Source organism: Equus asinus, chromosome 26, assembly GCF_041296235.1.
Source record: "Equus asinus isolate D_3611 breed Donkey chromosome 26, EquAss-T2T_v2, whole genome shotgun sequence".
Taxonomy (NCBI): Eukaryota; Metazoa; Chordata; class Mammalia; order Perissodactyla; family Equidae; genus Equus; species Equus asinus.
The window spans coordinates 29,651,978-29,662,227 of record NC_091815.1 but is presented as its reverse complement, the minus strand read 5'-3'; positions in this window follow the sequence as shown (position 1 = coordinate 29,662,227).

Sequence of the window (10,250 nt, the reverse complement as noted above, 5' to 3'; positions counted from 1 at the left end):
CGGCCATCTCTCCAGGGGCCACCGAGGGAGACAATGTCACCCTATCAGTCCAGGGCCTCCCTCAGAATCTCATCTCCCACAGCTGGTTCTGAGGAGCTGCCGCCACTCAGGTTACCCGGATCCTCAGTTTTAAATTCAGCCGCCGTGCCGACGCTCCGGGGCCGGGAGACAGGCAGCGCTGACGGTTCCCCGACCGTCACTGATGTGCGAGTGTCCGACGGCGGCGGCCGCAGCCTGCGGCTCATCTCTGTAGATGGGGCGGGGGGCCATCATGCCATGCTACTCGTCTCTGGCAAGGCCTACTCCGGTCAGGGGTGGGGGCTCTCTGGTGGCAAACTAGTGATAGTTAGCATTTATTAAGCGCCTTCTGTACACCTGGTGCTGCTCCATGCCCTCTGCAGATAGGGTGTCCTGGGCCCTTCGCTGTGACTTTTAGACCAGATTCACGAATAAGGACGTGGAGGCTCAGCGAAGCTTCACAGGACCCCCAGGGGCACCCAGGGAGCTGGGGCTTGAACCCCGTCTCTGCTCCAAAAGGAGAAACTGAGGTTTGTGGCAGAGGTCAGCTATTTTAACAGATTTGGGGTTACTTGCATAGTAAGGGAGAGGTAATCACTCCCCAGTTTCTTTCCTTTAAAAAAAAAAACGCTTCAGGGGCGGCCTGGTGGTGCAGTGGTTAAGTGTGTGCACGTTCTGCTTCGGCGGCCCAGGGTTCGCCAGTTCGATCCCGGGTGCAGACATGGCACCGCTTGGCAAGCCATGCTGTGGTAGGCGTCCCACATATAAAGTGGAGGAAGATGGGCACGGATGTTAGCTCAGGGCCAGTCGTCCTCAGCAAACAAACAAACAAACAAACAAACAAACAAAAAACCTGCCTCTGCAGGAGGGGGCAGATTTGGGACGTCCACTCCCGTGGCAGCTTTGTCCCCTTGGGTGGGGTAGAGAGGAGAAAGGGGAGGGTACCTCGGGGTGGGGGCGGGGCTGAGTGGAGGCAATCTGGAGGGAAGCCTGGCTGAGGAGTGGGTGGGTGGTTGGAAGACTCAGAAATCCCTGGAAGAACAGGGTGGGTGACCAGCCCTTGAATGCCGGGCTCGTCTGCACCAGCTGCCCTCAGCACGGGGGCTGCAGAGTTTAGGCGCGTGGTGGGGTGATTCGGAGACAGGTGTGGATTGATCCAAGCGCACAGAGGAGACGGGGCTGGAAATAGCCAGAAGCCACCTGAGGACTTTGGAAGGTGGCACCCGCGGAGGCTAAGAGCCAAGCAGACCAGAATCCCTGGCCCCAGATGCCCTGTGACTTTAGGCAAGTCAGCGCACCTCTCTGAGCTCCAGGGTTCTTACCCACGAGGTGGGATAACCACATCCCTTACTTTACTCTACTGTTCGTCTGTCCCCTGTGTGTATCCCCTTCTAACACCCCGTGTCGTTTACCTATTTATTTTGTTTATTGTCGCCTGTACCGCTAGAACAGAGTTCTCTGTTCTGTCCCCTGCTGTCCCCCCAGCACCTAGGGCAGGCACAGCAGGTGTTCAGGAAAAGTGTGTTGAGTGACTGAGTGAGCACCTTCCTCTCAGGGCTGCTGTGAGTATTCCAGCACTCCCCAGTCATGACCACAGTGGGGATTCCCAGGTACTGAGCGCTTACTCTGTGCCAGGTGCTGTTCCCAGCCTTAATTCATTCGATCCTCACAACCACCTTGTGAGGCACCCAGAACTCGGACGCCAGCCTTCCGCTCATAACCTCAGGGCCTCTGAGGAGGCAAAACCACCGTCATCGCCCTCGTACGGAGGGGATCGGACGTGCCCGAGGCCACGCGGTCAGCAGGCGGAACAGCCAGGATCCCAGCCCCCGCAGACTGGCTCCAGGGGCAGCTCGCTCAGCCTCAGGCTTCACAGGAGCGGATCCCTGGTGACCATCCCGTGGCAGCCGTGAGTCCCAAACAGGGGCGGCAAGACGAGGCGGCCGAGGTCTCTTTCCCACCATGCCAAGGGGCCCCTTGTGCCCTAAGGAATCGTTATTGAGTTTTCTCAGCCTTCTCTTGAGCCACCCGCCCTCTCCCTGCCTCTGTTCTGGAGCCGCCTGAACCTCCCTCCGTGACTCAAACTCAGCAACTTCTCACCCGCTGCTCCCTCTGCCAACCTGACTCACTCCTGCATCCTCCAGCTCTCAGAGCAGCTGTCTCCTCCTCCAGGAAGCCCTCTCTGATTTCCACACTGGCTCAGGCACCCTCCTCTGTGCTCCCCCATCCCAGCCCTGCCCAATCTGGGTCGTCCTGGTCTGGGGACAGGTGTGTTTCCCCTACTGGGTTGTGAGCTCATGAGGGCAGGACCCTAGGGATGTCACTGCTGTGCCGCCAACACTACCAGGCACAGGGATCGGCACAGAGGAGGAGTTCATGGGATATTTGTTGAATGAATGAATGAATGAATACACGACTAATGGTCGTTCTCTGATCTGACTGATGACATTAAATCTTCTTGGTCTATATGCTCCCAAAGACCAACAGCTTGTCTTGCCCATAGGGAATTAAAAAAAAGGAAAAAAAAGCAATTCTCGTATATTGAACCTTTCCTAGGTCTCAGCTCAGATGTCTCCTCCTCCAGGAAGCCCTCCCTGCCCCCTCCCCCCCAGGCTGGGTCAGGCGCCCCCTGGGGCTCTCCCACCCTTTGTTTACAACCAGGAATTTGGATCACTAGCATCATTTCAGCTCACTTAATGCTTCCAGGCTGCTCAAGACGAGCTTGGCACCGGTTTTACTAAGGCTTCGACCACAGAAGCCACCGATAATATTTCTATTGTTTCGTTGTCTGTCATTGCTGTTGACCATTGTAATCCTGGTTCTTGGTCCCTTTGACTCTGGCATGCTCGAGTCGTCCCTCCCTGACACCACTTCTTCCCTGACTGCTCCTCATCCTGGCAGAGCTGGGGAGGGGGGCTTATGAGGAAGGGCGCATAGTTCTCAAGGGGACCCACGGGCCAAAGGGCAGGGTTTTCTTTCTCCCTTTCCACCTTGCTCTCTGGATGGAGAAGGAAAGTGAGCCCTGGGCGCAGCGGGGTGGCCAGAGTTCCTCCCTGTCTGTCCTGGGAGCCGCTGTCATCGACGTGCCTGTGAATTTGCAGCGGAGAAGAGGGGAAGAAAGGGGAGCTGGAGGGGCATTTTTTTTTTATCCTTAAAGGGCAACTGAGGCAAAAGGGGGAATCTGGAACATTTTGATAAGAAAAGCATTTTAGAGGCAAAGAAATGATTTTGCAACGTGCGGTGTGCAGAGGCGAGGGCTCAGGCCGGCTTTGCTGTGTGGCCCTGAGCCTGGCCCTTCCCTCTGGCCGGAGCTTCCTGGCTGACCCCGGCGGGCTGCAGGGCTCCAGGGTCCTCCCGCAGGGCTGAGAGTTGTCAGCCGGGTCTGTGGTTTTCTCGACAAGGTCTGCTTCCTCCCAGTGGGACAGAAGGCAGGGCCTCTGGGGAGGAGGCAGGGAGGAGGACTGGGTCTTCATGTCGGACCGGCGTGATGAGGCCCCCCGTGAACGATTTCATTCACGCTATTTCATTTAGATTTATGACATTATACGAGGCAGGAACGATGCCATTTTACAAATGGGGAAACTGAGACCCCAAGGACAGCACTCACTCCTCAAAATGTCAAAAAATGGGATGCAAACCCAGGCAGTCCAGCTCTGAGCTCTTAACCTCTAAGAGCAGTGGAAGCAGAAAAACACAGACATAGGAAATAACAATAAACATGATAATAATGACTGAACACTATGAGCTGCTTTAAGCACGTCCCATCTGATACCCCATCAGACCTCAGCACTACCCTACGGACTGAGTTCTACTATTCTCCCCATTTTGCGGTTAAACAAACTGAGGCTTACGAGGAGAAGGCCCCTTGCCCGTGATGTTAGAGCCAGTGACCACCAGAATCCATATTTGCTTCCAAATATCCTAAGAGCTTAACCACTGACTGAGCGGGGAATGGGCCGTGCTTGGGCCAAAGTGGGGTCTTTTGAGGGATGGAGAGGGGCGTGGCTGCCAGCCTCTGTTAATTGGGCTGATGGGGGGGGGTTTGGGGTGTCAAGGTCAGCTGCACAGGAGCACGGCTGCTGGGGTTGGGGGTCCCCACCCATATCCACTGTGTCTTCGAGCATCCATAAAACCGTGTGCAGAATGGCCAGATGGAAAGCCAGGAACTCCTGCTGTCTTGTTCCCCTTTCCTCCTCCACGCAAGGGAACCCCCAAGGGCCAGTTGGAGAAAATGTCAGCGGTCAGTTTCTCCCACCAAAGATGACAGAAGAAGTTCCCATTCACCAGAGATAGGGTCTGTGCCCATCCCTGGGCTGGCAGGAGGAATTCTGCGGTGTGGAGAGCCCGGTCCTTGGGGGCTTGGCAGGCCAGGGTCAAGTTTAGCTTCTGTTTCTTCCTAGATAGTCTTGGAAGGTGCCTTCACCTCTCTGAGCATCCTTCTCCCTCTGTGGGGCACGGGGCGGCCGATCATGCGTCTCCCACAGAGTGACCATCATTGGAGAGAGCACAGCGACCCTCAGGGGGCCCAGGCAAAGCTTCCCAATGTTCCTTGTCGCTCTGCAACGGCCTCAGGATGCAGGAGATCTTATGCCCACTTTACAGCTGGGGAAATTGAGGCTCAGAGAAGAGAAGAACATGCTGAAAGTCACATGGCCAGTAAACAGAGGGCAGGAGTCCAGCCTCTAGGGGTGGGGTGCCATGTCACACCCTTAGATCTCCCTCTGCTTTTGAAGACCATGACTAGACACCCCCATCCTACCCCCCAACCCCCGGAATGCTTCCTCTTTCCCCCACAGTCTCGCTTTTGACTATATGGAGTCTGCCAGCTGCAGCCCAGCTCATCCTTGGCGTCAACCTGCTTAACACCACCCGGAGTGAGAAGGATGTGTTCCTTCTATGTCTGGGACCCCCTGGACACCCCTGCCTCAAGGCAGATTCAGAGATGTGGGCACAGAAAACAAGGCTGTCATTCTGATCTCTGCCTCCACACCTCAAGAACCTTCTAGCGGTTCCACGCCCAAGCAGGATGAGTCTGATTGGCCCAGCCAGGGTCTGGCAACAACCAGTGGGATCCCTTGTTCTGGGGGCAGAGGTAAAGGGGTGGGCTGTGGCTGTCACGGCTGTGGGTGGGGAAGACTGGCTAAGAAGTGGGTAGCAGGACCTGACTAGCATCCCTCTTACGAGCTTGATTCTCTCTGCAGCTGCTATTAATTGACCCATCGTCATGTCCCAGACCCTCCGCTTTATTTGTACAATCCCATTTAACGGGGTTCAGAGAGGGCAAGTTACCCAAGATCACGGCTAGAATGAGGAGCAGATCTGGCATTTGAGCCCAGCCATTCATCTCCAGTGTGTCTTTCGGTCATTCTAATCCATCCCTCTCTCTCCGGGTCCCTCTGTGACCACGTCTTGCTTGGTCTCTCTCTCTCCTCGTGCAGAATTGCTGGCCAAGCCCACCATTTCAGTCAGCCAGCTCACTGCCATAGAGCAGAGGGAGATAGTGACCTTCTACTGTGACAGCAAGGATGACGACATTACCATCCACGGAGTCTCCAGCAGTCTCCCCCTGGTGTCTCATGAGCATATGCAAGACCCTTCCCATCCTCACTGTCCGATGGGAAGACTCTGGGACTTCCCAGTGTGAAACCTGGGGCGTCCTCCAGGTCCAGAGCAGCGACCCCACCTACCTGACGGTCAACTGGGAGTCGCTTTCCATTCTCCCCAGCCCCTCACCAACACTCACTTCCTTGGTGATCTCATTCAGTCTCCCAGCTTTAAATACCACCCAAATATGGACTTGTCTACCCTCGAACTCCAGCCATGTAACTGTTTGACGTCTCTACTTGGGTTTTACTGGAAACATCCAACTTGACATTTCTGAAACTGAGCTCCTTAACCTTCAGATGTGTGGTCCAAAATCTTGCCTGGGTTGGGGTGAGGAAAGAGCATTTACTGGCGTGCTCTGGACGTGTCTTCCAATCCTGCCTCCCCAGGGATAAGGCTGGTTCAATCTCCATCAGACTCCTGCATCTCGTTCGTAATTGATCCAGGGCTTGTGTGGGGAGAAGAGAAATATTAATATTTATTGACACCCTGGGTCCCCCCTAAGAGAGCTGTTGCTGATGCTGTGTTACTGGTGTGGTTGTTCCTGTCCTCCTGGGTGGTCCTGATCCTGTTGAAATCAAGTTGGAGTCCGGTGTGCACAGTGGGGAGGTGGCTGAGGTGACAGGATTCCACCATGACCTTCTTGGAACAGTCTCGCCCACCTCCTATCTATTCCTGGTTTCTCCCCAATGTTTCCATCTCATCTCCCACCATAAGAACAACCACCATCCTTGCTGTGTCCAAGGGAACACAAAGGCATGTACAGGTGCTTGGTGCTCAACAATGCCACCCACCCATCCCGCCTGGGTGCTCTTAAAGTGTGCGTTCTTGGTGAGTCTCTCTTCCTGTTCCTCTCCTTTGTTTCTCTGAGAATCAGAGCCACACAAATACCCCAGAGTTTGAAGAGGATCCACCATGTGGCTGGTGGCAAAGCAGGGCTCCGACCACAGGGAAGGACCTGGCTTGGCACAACCTCAAGAAGACCTCGTTAGCTCTCTGTGGGGTATCCATGATTTGATTCTCTGGAAGTAGTGGGAAGTTGATTTTCTCTATATAAGCACTAACACAACACTCACACATGCTATGCACGCATAGAGCCACACACCCACAAGTATTAATCACACATGCACAGCACACTCACATGTGTAGAACATACAGCTCACACACAACACACATGTAACATACAACACTGCGGAATACGCCACACATGGAACATGCACACAACACACAGTACATGACACATTGCAGACACACAACACACACACACACTGTACACATTGCCCCCACAAAACATACGCACAAAAGACACATATGCACAACACATATGTAACACACAGGACATATTCACAAGCAAAACAGACACACATGTCTTACATGCAAGAAACAATACCAAAGACACACAACATGCTCTCATGTAAAACACATATACACACAATATATAACATGTACCCAATGGACACACACAACACACACGTCGCAGACACTCAGCGTCCTCACATACAACACAGAAAATACACCGCATACCTATACTGAGCACCCCTCAACACACGTGCAAGCTTGCACTGAGGAAGACCCCTCTGGCTGCTGTGTGGAGGATCTGAGACTGAGATGGGGAGACCGGATGAGGGCAGGTGAGGGATCCTGGCGGCCATGGGGTTAGGATGGGGAGAGACGAAGATTGAAGGAATATTTAGGAGGGGGGCAAGGGCAAGATTTTTCTCCTCTCCTGGAATGTCCCGACTGGAAACTCCTTGTATCCCTCTTTCCAGTCGTTGACATTAATTTCAATAAGACAAGACTCAAACTCTCGGCTTGCGTGAGAAACCCAACAGACATTGTGTTTGTTTCCTTCATGTGTGTGGGAGGGGAGCCAGGTGCCAGTGCTCCCCTTCTGGCTTTACAAAGAAAGTCCGCAAATTGCCTGATGAATCCAAAACCAGCCTCATAATCCATCTCAACACGGTGCCTTCTAGCACCCTCTACTGATGGACGGGAGATGGCCAAAGGTGAAATAAAACATCTTAGCCGTCTCCAGCCTAGGATTCTGGAAGGATGGCTCTCACGAAATGGAAGTCCTCCAGAGAGAGCCACTCCAGCTCAATTTTACAGAGAGGAAATCCGAGGCCCGGAAGGAGAGGGGATAGACTCATGCTACAGAGGACCCACTGGCACAACTGGGGCTAGCTCTTCACTTCCTGTCCTCATCCGTGTCACCCAACAGCCGTATCTAACTCAGAACTTGATTTCTAGGACATTCCCAGGTCAAGCTCGCTGGAGATGTGATGGAGAGACCTGGGGAGGAAGGAAGGAAGGTTCCTGCCACCTCCTTCCTGGGAATGGGAGTGACCAAGAAAAACAGTCCTTTCTCCCTTATCTCTTCCTAACTCCAGCCCTGGGCCGGCATTCACTTTCTCTAGACTGGTGGCGGCCCGCGTATGCCAATAGACCCAAACTCCAAGGACAGGTGGGAGTCAAAAACGTGGGCGATGCTCCAGAGGGACCCTCACTGCTCCCCTCACTGGCCCTTCCCCAGTCCAGCAGGGCTGTTCCAGGTCCAGATCTTGGGGTGGGGGTGGGGTGTGTTCTCTTGAGGACACCCCGTGCTGGTTTGGGTCTGTCTGCATCTCCTCCCCTGCTTTCTCCGGGGATCCCAAGGCCTTCCCTGGCTTTCCCATCTCTTCTCTTGTCTTTCTGCTCTTGCATAGGACAATCCCCAGCCTTGAGCCCCTCTGGCAATCAGAAGGGATATAACTGCCTCTGAGGCCAAAGCTATTTTTGAGAATCTCCAGGGGTGGCCCCCATCCCAAGCCCCATGACCTCTTCACTCCTTTTTTTCCCCCCAAACGCTGCCACCAGACCCCCCAGAGCAGATCTAGGAGGAATGTTGGCCCTGCCAGCTTTGCTTAAAGAAGCTGCCGTGGGAATGCGACGTGAGAATTTTGTATTTGACAAGTCTGAGAAACCATCCTGTCTACATCTTCCACTGGGCCTTTTAGGACCAGGGATGGGGATAACGTGGCTCACGGCCTCCCAGGGAGCTGGTTCAGATTCTAGGACTCTGGCTCCTGTTCTGTGTTCCTTCCACCTCCAGGGCTTGGAATTGGATTGCCAAGGAGGTGGCATTGGCCTAGCATGTCCTGGGATGAAAAGGAAGTCTTGGAGTAGAGGTTGCAAGAGTAGCCAGGTGAAAGGAAAGAGTTCTGGGCCAAGGACGGGGCCCTGGGTCCTACATCTGCTTCCGCTTCTGATTCTTTGTAAGAACCTGCGGGAATCTCTTCTTCTCTGGCTCTGTAAAGAGAGCAAGCTGGCACTTTCTAGGCTGTGATTCTAAGGCGATCGTGCCTGTGGGCCCCAACTTATCTCTCTGTTCACCTGCAGAAGGAGCCACCCTCAAGCTCTTCTCACGGCCCCAGGAAGCCCGTTGCGCAAACCTGTGTTGCATCTGTTGTTCTCCACCCTAGGAAACATGGAGGCAAACGATGAGGTATTTTCATGCCGCGTTGAGCCTTTGGACAGGTCAAGAGCTGTCACCGATCAGCCTTTTCCTCCTTGCTGAAGAGTCTGTTGGATAAATTATTGAGAGGATTTCCCTGCAAAAATGTTTTCAATTCCATTCCACCCATTTGCATCCTATCATTTTCTGGTTCATTTCGTTCCGTTCTTTTCCAGTCCACTCCATTTCACTGCATTCCTCATGTCTCCATGGCAATTATTTTCAACCACCGTTTCCCTTCTATTCCTTTAACTTCACTCTATTTCTTTCTTTGTCACACTGTTCCACTCATTTACTTTCCATTCCATTTAGTTTTATTCCATTCCAGTCCATTCCTCCCCATTCCATTTCTTCCAATTCGATTTCTTTCCACAAAATTCCCCTTATTGCCATTCCATTCCTTTTCATCTCTTTGTATTCACTCCATTTCATTCCTTGGCATTCCATCCCACTCTACTGTTTGATCCTATTGTGTTCCTTTCCATCTCTCTCTCTCTCTTTTTTTTTTTTTTGGAGGAAGATTGGCCTTGAGCTAACATCTGCTGCCAATCCTCCTCTTTTTGCTGAGGAAGACTGGCCCTGAGCTAACATCTGTGCCCATCTTCCTCTACTTTAAATGTGGGATACCTGCCACAGCATGGCTTGATGAGTGATGTGCATGTCCGCACCCGGGATCTGAACCAGTGAACCCTGGGCCGCCGAAGCGGAATGTGCGCACTTAACTGCTGTGCCACCGGGCCGGCCCCTTCATCTCTTTCTTATGTCATTCCTTTCCATTCTTTCCCACATCTTTCTATTACATTTTATCTATTTTTACTTTTCCCTTTTAATTCCACCCTATTCATTTCTTCTGCATTCCACTACCTTCTAGTCTATTCCTGTCCACACCATTTCCATCCCATCGCTTCACTTCATTTCCATTCTTTTCCTCCCATCCCATTTTATTTCAGTTCTTTCCATCCACATTTTCAATCCATTATTTTTCCCACCACTCCATTCCTTTCTATTCCATGTTCCTATTTACATTCATTTCTGGTTGATTGGCTTTCCTTTCATTCCACTGCATTCAGTTTCTGCTCATCCTATGTACTTCTTTCCCCTTTATTTCCCCTTGCCCATCCCTTCCCCTCCCATT